The sequence below is a fragment of the Mirounga leonina genome, unplaced genomic scaffold (genome assembly GCF_011800145.1).
Source record: "Mirounga leonina isolate KUSES-001 unplaced genomic scaffold, KU_Mleo_1.0 Mir_153, whole genome shotgun sequence".
Lineage (NCBI taxonomy): Eukaryota > Metazoa > Chordata > Mammalia > Carnivora > Phocidae > Mirounga > Mirounga leonina.
In genome coordinates this window covers 17,448,871-17,461,230 of record NW_023270387.1, presented here as the reverse complement: position 1 = coordinate 17,461,230, position 12,360 = coordinate 17,448,871, and positions in this window count along the sequence as shown.

The following is a 12,360-nucleotide window of genomic DNA, read 5'->3' as shown; positions in this document are numbered from 1 at the left end:
TCTACTATAATCCTTAATAATCCCAGGAACCTCTCAGAGACAAACAGGAAAACAAAGGGGGAAAAGCAATTGGAAAATCTGTTGGCCTAATGAAGGTAACGAAGATTAAACAATAACAGAACAGGGGCGCCTGGGTGGTGCAGTTGGTTGAGCATCCAACTCTTGGTTTCGGCTCAGGTCCTAATCTCAGGGTCGTGAAATCAGGCTCTGCGCTCAGTGTGGAGTCTGCTTGAGACTGTCTCTCCATCTCCCCTCCTGTGCGCACTCTCTCTCTATAATAACTAAATCTTTAAAAAAAAATAAATAATGGGACAAATAAGTACACTCCTTTGTACCTACCCTGTTCTTTTGGATCCTGCAGCAGGTACCAGGCTCAAGGAATATATCTTGAAACGCAGATACTGAAAGACTACATCATTATGTAATCTTTTCTCAACTCACAATAACAAAACTCCATCTGAACTGCATACATGATACGCCTGTGTTTACACTGAATGTCATTTTCCAACACACTAGTTCTCAACCTCTTTTTTGTTGGGACACACATGACATTAACATAAATTAGCATATATGGCCCACTCTCGGGGGCTCTTCAGAGATTCCCTAATTCCCTGTAGCCACTCCTTTCACTCCCGCTCAAGAAAACATTTTGGAAAGGAGATGATGAGAGTGACATTAGAGGGATAACCTCCATGATTTTTTTCCAATGAAATTTTCTGCAAACTTTAGCAACTTATGCACAAATCCGACACTTGCAACCCACCTGAGACTTTTGTGCAGTGTGATACTGAGGTTGAGAATCAGTCTTCTAAGAGATGTTATTATAGTGACCATTCAGAATGGTTAAAATACTCCAAAGCCACCAAGTAGACAACTCAGATCTAAGTAGACTATTGCAGCCTCCTACATCTTTAGGCACTTAACTATTCTATTCAGCTAATCTACTCTCCCATTTGGTCAAAGCCATTTATTACCAATTGTAAGTAATGTGACTATGGGGGATGCTACCTGGGGCCACTGGAAGTCTGCCATGGTTTACAGCCCTTGGAACAGACTCAGACATTGTAAGTTAACAACAACAAAAAAAAAACAAACCCCAAAAAACAAAAAAACAACTTTTTCAGCCAAACCCAAACCTTTTATAATTGAAATTAAAATAAATCACACCTCCTAAATCTTCCTGGAGGGAGGATACTGGAAAGGTCTCCTCTCTCTCTCTGCCAAATTGCTCCCTAATAAGGGAGAGAGAGTGAGAAAAAGGACAACTGGGCCTCAACCATGTTCAGGGCTAAGGCAGGGAGTCTAAGATTTGGTTAGTTCTTAAGATGTGGAAGTCAGGCGGGGCACCTGGGTGGCTCAGTCGTTAAGCGTCTGCCTTCGGCTCAGGTCATGATCCCAGTGTCCTGGGATCGAGCCCCGCATCGGGCTCCCTGCTCCGCGGGAAGCCTGCTTCTCCCTCTCCCACTCCCCCTGCTTGCGTTCCCTCTCTCACTCTGTCTCTCTCTGTCAAATAAATAAAGAAAATCTTTAAAAAAAAAAAAAGATGTGGAAGTCAGGCATAGGGGTAGAGAGAACAAAAGGGAAAAGCAGATTGGAGCATATTACTGCTCAGCTTGACAATCAATGGCTCCCTATCACCTCTAAGATAATGTGTGCACACAAGAGCATGCTATATCTATAAGACCCTCCAGGATCTGCCCACGTTTGACATGCCCCTCTGCTAGAGCACTCACTTCTCTGCATTGTGACTCTTTGTCTGCCTTCCCTGTTAGACTGTGAGGCCCTTGCGGGCAGGGATCATAACTTAGTAAACTCATCTTTAGTACTTATCAGAAGCCCAGTGAGTGCTTAAGCGATTCTAAATAAATGAGCAAATTGACCCCACACCAAAGCCACCCACAAGCCAGGAGGGCAAAGTCAAGACAAGTGAGCCCGTTTCTGCATTATCTGAAGCATGCATTGGGCATACCCCTCCTTCTAGATGGGCCTAGAAGCCATTACAAGGAAGGACAGTATGCGGTGTGACCGTGAAATGAGGAGTTCCACTTTTTTCCCCCACAAATGAATCAGAAGCTATGATTCCTTCTAAGCACTCTCCTTGGGAGGCTCTCCTTGGGAACAGCTGTATTTGCTCAATGGGCTTCTTTTGGAATTGTGGTCAGATTCCTTTTATATGCCATACAAGAAAACCAGTCTAGTTTCTTTACAGGCACATTATTTCCAAAACAATGTTTCCTCAGCTTGATGGCCCACCATCGTCATTGGATATAACTTTGGGCCAACTTTTAGTAGCTTCCAACAAATCCACCCTCTGAGGATGAATATGTGCCACGTTTGAAGACATTTAGGAGAATGTGTCAGCAGAGTCCTCCCGTAATTCTAAAGAAGAGTTCCAAAAATGCTTCGAGCACTCTTGTGTTATCTTGGAAATAAGTGTAAATCTATCAAAGGGACTACTTTGAAGGCAATAGGACTGCTTTAGGATTATAAACTCTAATGTGCTACAGAACCATAACCAGGACTTACTGTTTACCGTGACTAAGCAGTTTGTGTGGGGGCACAAAGGTGTGTGTGTGTGTGTGTATTCTCTTTGAATCCTCCCAACAACTATATGAAAATAACCACAACAATAATAGCTTTTATTGAGTGCTTACTACAGGTCAGGCACTGAGCTAAGGGTTATTTCATTTTAATTCCCATTTTGCAGACAAGAAAACTGAGGTGCAGAGAGGAGTTAGGTACCGTGCTAAAAGTCACAGAGCCAGTCAAAGAACAGATTCATGTACAAATTCATCTGATTCGTTCTTTTTTTTTTTAAGATTTTATTTATTTATTCATGAGAGAGAGAGAGAGAGAGAAGCAGAGGGAGAAGCAGGCTCCCAAGGAGCAGGGAGCCCGATGTGGGACTCGATCCCAGGACCCTGGGATCATGACCTAAGCCAAAGGCAGATGTCCAACCATCCGAGCCACCCAGGCGCCCTCATCTGATTCATTCTTAATCACTCTGTTATATGCTGTTATAAGCTCTGCTCTTAACCACTAAGATATATGATCTCTGCATTTTTATTAAAATATTAGTGATATATCTAATATATATCATATGTCAGTGTGTGTATGTGTGTGTATTATATATATATATATCTCCATCCTAACTCATACTTCTTTTTAATCAAAACATTGCCTAGTTCAGAGCTCAATAAATATTTGTTGAGTTTCCCAACCTCTGTCAGTGACTGTGGTCCCACCAAGACCAAGAACAAGGACAAATAAGAGCAATAGGCCAAAGTGATACAAGACAGTTCAGCTCATCTAATCCCCAAACTAAAGCCATGCTTGAAGGATAGAGCAGCAGAGAGTGCCTGGAGGGCCTCCTGTAAGCTGTAGCAGGTGGGTGTTGCCTTTTGTTTGCTGTTTCACTCCAAGGAAGCCTCTGCAGGGCCCCTGGGCCTCAGTTGACTCCATCCAGGCACCTGGAATGGGTACGTTCACCTCTCTCCTCCCGCTTTCCCCTATGAATATTTATAGAGGGCCCTAGAATCCTGGTATCCCATAAAAATGCAAAGTACGATTATTATTAATGATACAGTTAGCAAGAAGGACATTTGTTATTTCTACTCAATTGGTTTCCCCCGAGAGCAGAAACAGTTTTTTTTTGACACAGTATTAATGTGCCGGCTTTGCAACCTTGATCATCTGTCATTTTCTTTTTGAGAAAGTTGTGCACCCTGTTTCAGGCAGCACCCTGCCTTTCCCCTTGCAAGACGGGCACTATCTGAGCACAGGTTGCTTCGTGGTTTAGATGAGACTATGGATCTTTATTTGATTTCTGGTATCAGGAAACAATTTATTAGGATCAAGGCAGTTAGGCTACAAGACTTCTTTTCTTGCCTGGGTAGTCACTAGTTGATCAGGCAGCCCTGGCTCATAAATCTAGTTTTATTTCCCCATCTATTCACCTGGAACTAAGTGATTTTTTTTTTTTTTTTAAGGCAAAGAGGAGAACACATTTCCTTCTGTAAGCATTCTTCCTCCAGCTCCTAATCACCTTTGTTTCTTAGACAAGCTAGGGAACAGCCGACGCAGGGAGTCATTTCTATTTCCGGGCATCACACTTGTATTTTCAGAGTTTACAGCAAAATACTGCAACTGATTTGGGATTTCCCTGTAATGATCCACTTCCTCGAAATAAATCAGAATTGATTCGAATGTGAATTTCAGAGACAAAAGGGCTCTCTGCAAATATCTCTTTTCCTATGCCCTTCAGAAACTACCTTGGCTTTCTTTCTGCCCCCATCCCCCGCTCCCACCCTCCCTCAAGCCCCTCACCCCGCCTTCCCCTCCTTCTTAAGAAGACTTTCCCAGGTCCCTCTTGGCTGTGGTTGAACGACGTTGGCTCCTGTCCATGCTGCAACAAAGACCTGGCATTCCAGCTGTCTGCGTCTAATCTCCAGTGTCAGCTCTCGTTAATGTGTGAGCGTGAAATCAGAGGGGGCAGAGCTGTGCGGAATATTAAAACCATGATCAGAATTCCACTGAAATGCTGAGAGTCTGCAAGCACCATTAGAGGAGGCTGTCAAATCACGGCTTCGCATTAAATAAAAGAAAAGATTTCTATCAGAGGAAAGTACAATCAGTGAATCGCTGAGCTAAATTAGCATTTTTTCAATTGGAGATCGAAGTTGATTTATTGTTCTACACGACATTAATGTAACTATGTGCTTGACCTGCTAAGGCAGCTAATTTTTCATTTAAATGGTTTCTTTCCTTCCCGATGCAAAGGCTGCAATCATATTTCAACTTTGCAGAGTGATCAGGAAAGTCATGGAATGCTGCAGAAATGTCTCAGGGCGGCCTTCCCTTCCCCTCCCCTCTCCTTCCTTTCCTTTTTCCAACTCCAGGGCCTGCCTCCTCCCCTCCCCTTCCCCCCTAACCTCATGGCTGGTGGTCAAGGTCACAGAGGAAGAGTAATCTCAAAGCCACCAACTTCAAAGCCGCCATCAAAGAAGCCCCTACGTAGCCACTGAATTAAAAGGGAATGGGGGAGGGAGGGCTCTGGGTACCAGCGTTCCTGTCTACAAGAAAGGGCCCTTTAACTGCCCCATTGGTTCAGCCCAACCTGGGGTGCCCTAGGCCCAGTTCTCCCCTGCCAGCCTCCTCCTCTGTGTTTCTCCTCCCCCTCCCCCCGGCCCCTGCCCCCACGCACACATCGCCCCAAGATAATATACATTTCCAATTAGCGGAGCACATTCTAGTCATGTTCTCTTTTACTGCCCTAACTATCTTCCTTTTGCTAAAAAGCTGGGCTGTCATTAATGAAATCCTGCAGTTCTGTTAATCCGAGATACAATGCTTCTTTTCTCTCTCCGCCTCTCCCTAACATAAAAACTACAGTTACTCAAGCTCCCCTCTTCTGTTTAGATTCCTTGTCATTTGTCTTTCATTACATACCTGATGTAGCACTGTAGCAGCTGAAGTTCCTGGACATCGAGGGAAAGGATGCGATTATAGTCCTTTCCCAATGCCCTGTTTGCAAAGGCAACAGGCATTGTGTGTGTGTGTGTGTGTGTGTGTGTAAAGCACGTTGATTTTAATCTCGGGTAGTTGATGAATATGTTTTAGGGTATTCTGGGAGCCCTAACATTTAGCAAGCTTGTTAGCTTTTAAACTAGTTGGAAGTCCTGGAAGAACGCCGATAAATTAGTTTTCAGCATTTATCTGAAATGCCTCTGATGAATTCATTCATTGTGTGTCCCACAGTGATAACAAGACAGGCAGTGGGAAGCGGGTGGTGGGCAGTAGACTGACATTTGCCACCCTTTACCCGTGTAAGTGCTACTTCTGAAACAAAACAGACATTGAGCCAATAACTAGTATTTATATGTTATCTTTCTTCCTCCCACCCCCAAACATCCAGCTTCTGAAATGACAAACAGTAATTTTCTATATCTGGGGGAGACCTCAGGGCACTGTCAACCCCTTAGATCTGAGGGAGCTGAGGGTGTGAGGCTAAGGGACAGAACCAATCACTGCGCACAGCGCTGCCTGTGGACAGATGAGGTGGAAGCTAGCCCCCCACCTTCCACCCCTATGGCCTCTAAGACAGATGGAGTCACCCCAAGGGTCAGTGGAATAGAGGAAACTTCACCTCCCACTTCCATCACAATTGCACCTAATTGGCCTCCCTCGGTCAGCCAAGAGACATGGAATGAATGGTCAGGAGGCTGCTCTTTGCTCTGACCCAGTGAGAGGGCCCCTCTACAGGTCAGAGGTGAGGGTCTTGGCAAATGACTGCTTAGCTGGATGCTGGAGACAGCAACCACTTATTACTTTATACCTGCCACCATTTTGTCCAAGTTGCTTCCCCTTGGCTCACCTCTTACTCCATTTAGAAAGTAACCCCATGTCTCCCTCGTGTTGATTTTCCCTCAAATCGACCACTCTGAGAAAGAAGTGTGGATTTCATTCTCCAAAGGCAATGAGAAAAAGCCTCACCCTAAGGCACACTGGCTGGCTCTTCTGGATGGTTTCCACAGCGGTTCTGTACCAAGAGTCAACGTCGGTTGATCAGGGTTCCCTCCGTCGCCTGACAATCCATGTTCATTAGTCAAGAGGAGGTGTCATAGCATCACGCTCCCATATTTCCCACCTGCAGGGCAATCCAATTCAAAGCCTCCTGAAGAACCCAGAGGCAAAACTCAATTATTTCCTACATTCTCTATTTCCATGGTCACTTGTTGGCTAAACATAATGCACCTCTCCTTTACATGAGTATCTTCTGAATAATTTTATTCATGAATTAAGGACCTGCAAACGACTTTGGTCACTTCTGGTTCACTAATGCACAAAACAGAACCCCAGCACCTGGACGAGATAATGCAGACATTTAGTCAGCCAACCCCCATGGCCTGCAGCGTGCTGTGAACTCAGCAAGCAACGTGAGCCTCAAAGGCTAGGAGGGACTGGGTCTGGGAAAAGGCATGTTTTTTAGGCCAGAAAACACAGGAGGGAGATTAATTTGGTAGTAGAGGCAGACTCGACAGAAGATCGCCAGACCACCTAAGACACTATAGTCAAAGAGCATGGTTTAAGCAATTCTTAGCACCAGAGCCCCAGCCCTGTGGGCGTTTGGAAGGAGGGGAGGGCAGAGAATGGGGTACTGAGATCAGCCCATTCAACACAAAAGCCCAACACACAGGGTCCACCCCAGAGAAAAGAATGCTGTTGTGAGTGAGGCCTGCCCCCAGCTGGGCTTTGGGGACATGACTTAGTCTTCAGGGACAACAGAGCTGCTGCTGGAATAGATGGACAAAGATGGAGGAGCAGACCCAAAGTAGCAGCCCCAGCCTGAGAAGCTTCCACCTTTTAGGAAAGGAATCATAATAGTACTATTCCATAGAGCTATAGCGAGGATTAAATGATTCTATGTCTAGATCTAGATCTGTGTGTGTGTGTGTGTGTGTGTGTTCACGTGTGATCATGCTTGGCACACTGAAAGCCACCATCAAAGTTACTGTCACCATCTTGGGCACCATCAAAGTGCTCAGGGCTCATCCCAGGTGGATCAGATTCAGTGGCCACAAAGGTCTTTCAAAAAGAAAAAAAGAAAGAAAGAAAAAATAGAACAAACATTGATTAAAATGGTCACACAGGATGCTAGACACTTCCATGTTATTTACTTAACTCAAGTCTCCCCACACTCACGCAAGGCTCACGGCAACCTGGTGAGGGCTATATGATCACCTCTCCCTTTCAAGTTGAGGCAACAGAAAATTAGGGAAGTTGAGTGACTTCTTCCAGGTAAGGTATCCAACAGTGGTCAAAATACTGAAACCCCAGGGCGCCTGGGTGGCTCAGTTGGTTAAGCGACTGCCTTCGGCTCAGGTCATGATCCCGGAGTCCCTGGATCGAGTCCCGCATCGGGCTCCCTGCTCGGCAGGGAGTCTGCTTCTCCCTCTCCCACTCCCCGTTTGTGTTCCCTCTCTCACTGTCAAATAAATAAATAAAATCTTTAAAAAAAAAATATTGAAACCCCAGTTCTAAGTTCTAACTTCAAGTGACTTACTTTTCAAAAATACTAGGAGGACTCAAAGTATCTATTCCAGCAGTAGGTTTTTTGTAAAATAGAACCTCGAGGAATTCAGATAACCTGATATGAAAGTACCAGCAGAGTATAGTACCAGCAAGCTCCAGGTAGGAATTATTTTAGGTGGAGAATAACGAATAAGCAGCGTCCCTTGAGCACGTATTAAGTGCTATACGGTGTTACAAGTAGCAGCACGTATTAACACATTTCATCCTCACACCAACCTTGTAAAACATATTCTCTTACTATACCCATTTGAAAGATGGGAAAACCCAAGCACAAATATATTAAATATTGAATAAATGACCGAGGCGTTTGAAACCAGCCAAATCTGGACTTCAAGTCCCATACTCTAAGCCACCAAACTATGCTACCCTGGAGGAGAATGTAACATGACTCCTTGTCATCATTCCGGTTCGGTAAAAAGTTTTTGAGAAAGGCACATGGGAGCCCTGCAGCTGTACTTGAAGCAGAAGAGATTTTCAATGCAAAAAGTACAAACTTAATTATGACTCCCTTTTATGAGGTTTAGGCCACTAATATGCTTCCTCCTGTTAGAATTTTCCCAGAACGAGGGAAGATGGCGTCCTACACGCTCTGGGGAGACGGGAGAAATAAAGGCACAAGGAATAGGGCCGCAGCAGGGCTTTTATCACAAGTGTACTGGGCAACTTCAGAGCAGAAGCACCCTGGGGAGGAAAGGTAAAGAGGAGAAAGGAAATGCTTCCAGGCTGGCCCTTAAGGAATGGGAAGGATTGCCCTAGGGAGAAAGCAGAGTGAAGTGTAGCCCGGGCTGAGGGACATGCATGAGCAAAAACAGAGAAACTAAGAACTCCTAAAAGACGGGATAAGCATGTGGCTTGTCTCTGTGTCCTCCATGGTGCTGTCTCTAGTGCCTGGCCATGCCTGGGTCCCAGCAGGTGCCCAGTGAATGTTGAGAAGACTGGATGGGTAATGCTTCCTTGCTTCCATGAATGGGCGAAATCAAAGTGCGTGCTGTGTCCACCTAACAGCAAGGACTCCAGGGCAGCTGACCTTGGTGTCCCAGGGCACATGTATTGATCCTGGAGAGTAGTTGAAACAATGAGCAAATTTGGTTCCCGGTGGTCTCTCTCTCCCGTCTCTCGCCATGCCATGGCATCATCACGATGTGTGAGAGATTTGTTTGGAGTGGGGGAAGCATATTTTTGTTTGCATTTGCTTAGCACGTTGCTGTCGCACATTTTGCTATGAGATGTAAAGTCATCTGCATGCACCGGTTGTGCGGTTAGAGAAAAGTCAAAACAAGCGTCAGGCGGGTTGTCAGCCACATGGCCTAGGCAGATTGTCACACTCCTTTGCCCATGATTTGTGCCACCTTATCTCTCCTCTTCCCCCACTCTCTTCCTCATTCCCGAATCCCCACACCTACATATATATCCTTAACTCCCAAGGTCTAATTTCTGATTGGCATAAGTATGTAGAAGACAGCGTCTATGCAGACAGCAGATCCAAATCCACTAGGATGGCTATGCCCACACCATGCATACCTCTGGTCTCACTGAACAAACTTGGCATCAGTCTTGACTGCAAGTAAGTTTGTATGGAGAACTCTCAGGAAACCGTCCTACCCTGCATTATAGTATCTCCTGAAAAATGAATCTGGTAGTGTGCTCAGGCCAAATGGTAATGTCTTCTTTCTTATTACCATCTAGAAATATCCCTATTCTTTCAGATCCATCTCCATCCCAAATTACAATGGGGAAGTCATATCCAGAAGGTCAACATCAAGATTATTAATGTCCCAAAGAGCACAGGCACATCTTACCGGTAGAGACAACTGCGACCCAGAGGGGAAAGAGCCAAACATTTGGAATCGGGAGACATTTTGAATACCCAACCTGTGAATTTGGGGTAAGCCACTTCACTTTAACAAACTTATTGGTAAAGTAAAAACATGAATGTTTATCGGGTGCCTGGGTGGCTCAGTTGGTTAAGCGACTGCCTTCGGCTCAGGTCATGATCCTGGAGTCCCGGGATCGAGTCCCGCATCGGGCTCCCTGCTCCGTGGGGGGTCTGCTTCTCCCTCTGACCCTCTTCCCTCTGTTGCTATCCATCTCTCATTCTCTCTCTCTCAAATAAATAAATAAAATCTTTAAAAAAAAACATGAATGTTTATCTTTTTTTTTTTAAGATTTTATTTATTTGCGAGAGAGAGAATGAGAGACAGAGAGCACGAGAGGGAGGAGGGTCAGAGGGAGAAGCAGACCCCCCGCCGAGCAGGGAGCCCGATGCGGGACTCGATCCCGGGACTCCAGGATCATGACCTGAGCCGAAGGCAGTCGCTTAACCAACTGAGCCACCCAGGCGCCCAACATGAATGCCTATCTTATCACAGGGTTGAAGTGAAGACCGTCCATACCCATTCGTATACTCAATAAATCTTCAGTTAGTGCCCATTTCGTGCCTGTGGATTTAGGACGCTCGCTGCATTAGTTTGCCAGGGCTGCCATAACAAAGTTCCACAGGTTGGGAGGTTTACACAAAAAATATTTATTTTCTCACAATTCTGGAAAACGGGAGTCCAAGTTCATGGTGTCAGCAGGGTTGTTTCTTCTGAGACACCTCTTGTTGGCTTGTAGATACTGTCTTCTCCCTGCGTCTTCCTACGTCTTTCTTCCCTCTGTGTGTGTCTATGTCTTAGTCTCCTCTTCTTAGAAGGACATCGGTCATACTGGATTAGGGCCCACCAGAATGACATCATTTGACGTAATTACTTCTTTCAAGACCCTATTTCCAAATACAGTCATGTTCTGAAGTACTGGGAGTTAAGATGGTTTCCTGAGAGTTCTCAACACAAACTTACTTGCAGTCAAGACTGATGCCAAGTTTGTTCAGTGAGACCAGAGGTATGTATGGGGGGGGAGCATTGCCGTCCTAATGGCAGGGAGGACACAATTCAGCCCATAACTGTCTTTTCCTCACACAACCCTTCAAATATTTAAAAATATACCTTATATCCTCCCGCTAAGATTTTTCTTCTCCAGGGTAAACATTCTCAATATCTTTGGCTTTGTATCCTATTATGTGGCTTCCAGACCCATCACTATCTTTGCTATTCTCCCATAGAAACATTTAAGTTTATGAATGTCTCCACTAAAATGTGGGGTCTGGTAGGGCACATAGCAATTGGATTATTATCTCCCTTGATCTGATAACGCTAAATAACTATCAGTGTAGTTTTTGGTTAGGTATATGTTCTGGTAACTACCTTGTACATTAATTCATAATAAATTTGGGGACAACTAAAATCCTTGAACATTACAGACTATTGTTTGTCATTTGAGCCTCTATTTTTAGCATTTGTTTTTTGAAGCAATGTGTAAAATGTTGTGTTTATGAATGAGTTGACCAGGATAGGGACATGAACAGCCTGAAGGCCAATGAATAGAAACAATTTGCCCAGCTTGCCAGTCTTCTATTAATCAAACCCTTTGAAGACAGTGGTTTAATCAGGCAAGAACCCACCTAATTACATTGTCATTAGGTCCATGTTACTCCATATTACATGGAACCAGTTGTCAAATGCCTTGATAAAATTCAAATACATATCTCTATGGCAACATTCCCCAAAATGTGCCCTAAGGAACACTTACTATTATGGAATTCTTTAACTGCAGGTGATCAAAAAGCTTTTCAAAGTGGTATGATTATTCCTCCTTGAAGATATTTAAGCTACATTGTCATATAAAAGGCTACTAGGTGTTCTAGGGTATGAAAACTTGTTTAACTTTATGTAACATGCTGCCTCACAAACTCATTTAAACTTGGATCACTTTTTAAAGTCGATATCTATTGGGGCACATGGGTGGCTCAGTTGGTTAAGCATCTGCCTTTGGCTCAGGTCATGATCTCAGGGTCCTGGGATCAAGCCCCGCGTCGGGTTCCCTGCTCCGCAGGGAGTCTGCTTCTCCCTCTCCCCCTGCCTGCTGCTCTGCCTACTTGTGCTCTCTATCTCTCTGTCAAATAAATAAATAAAATCTTTTAAAAAAATAAAGTTGATACCTATTAATATCAATAGAGCTAGTTTCTCTGTAAGGTACTTTGGGAAACACTTGGCTATATGCTGAGCTAAATTCTACCAGTAGAGTTTTTGTTTTTGTAGATTTCATTTAGCCTTCTTATTGCTGAGCAAATGAACAAACATTCCCTCTAAAACTCTCCCACTGTTGTCTGGGCCTATCTTTTTTATTTTATTTTTTTTCTTTTATTTTTTTCCTTCCTCCTTTTTTCACAGG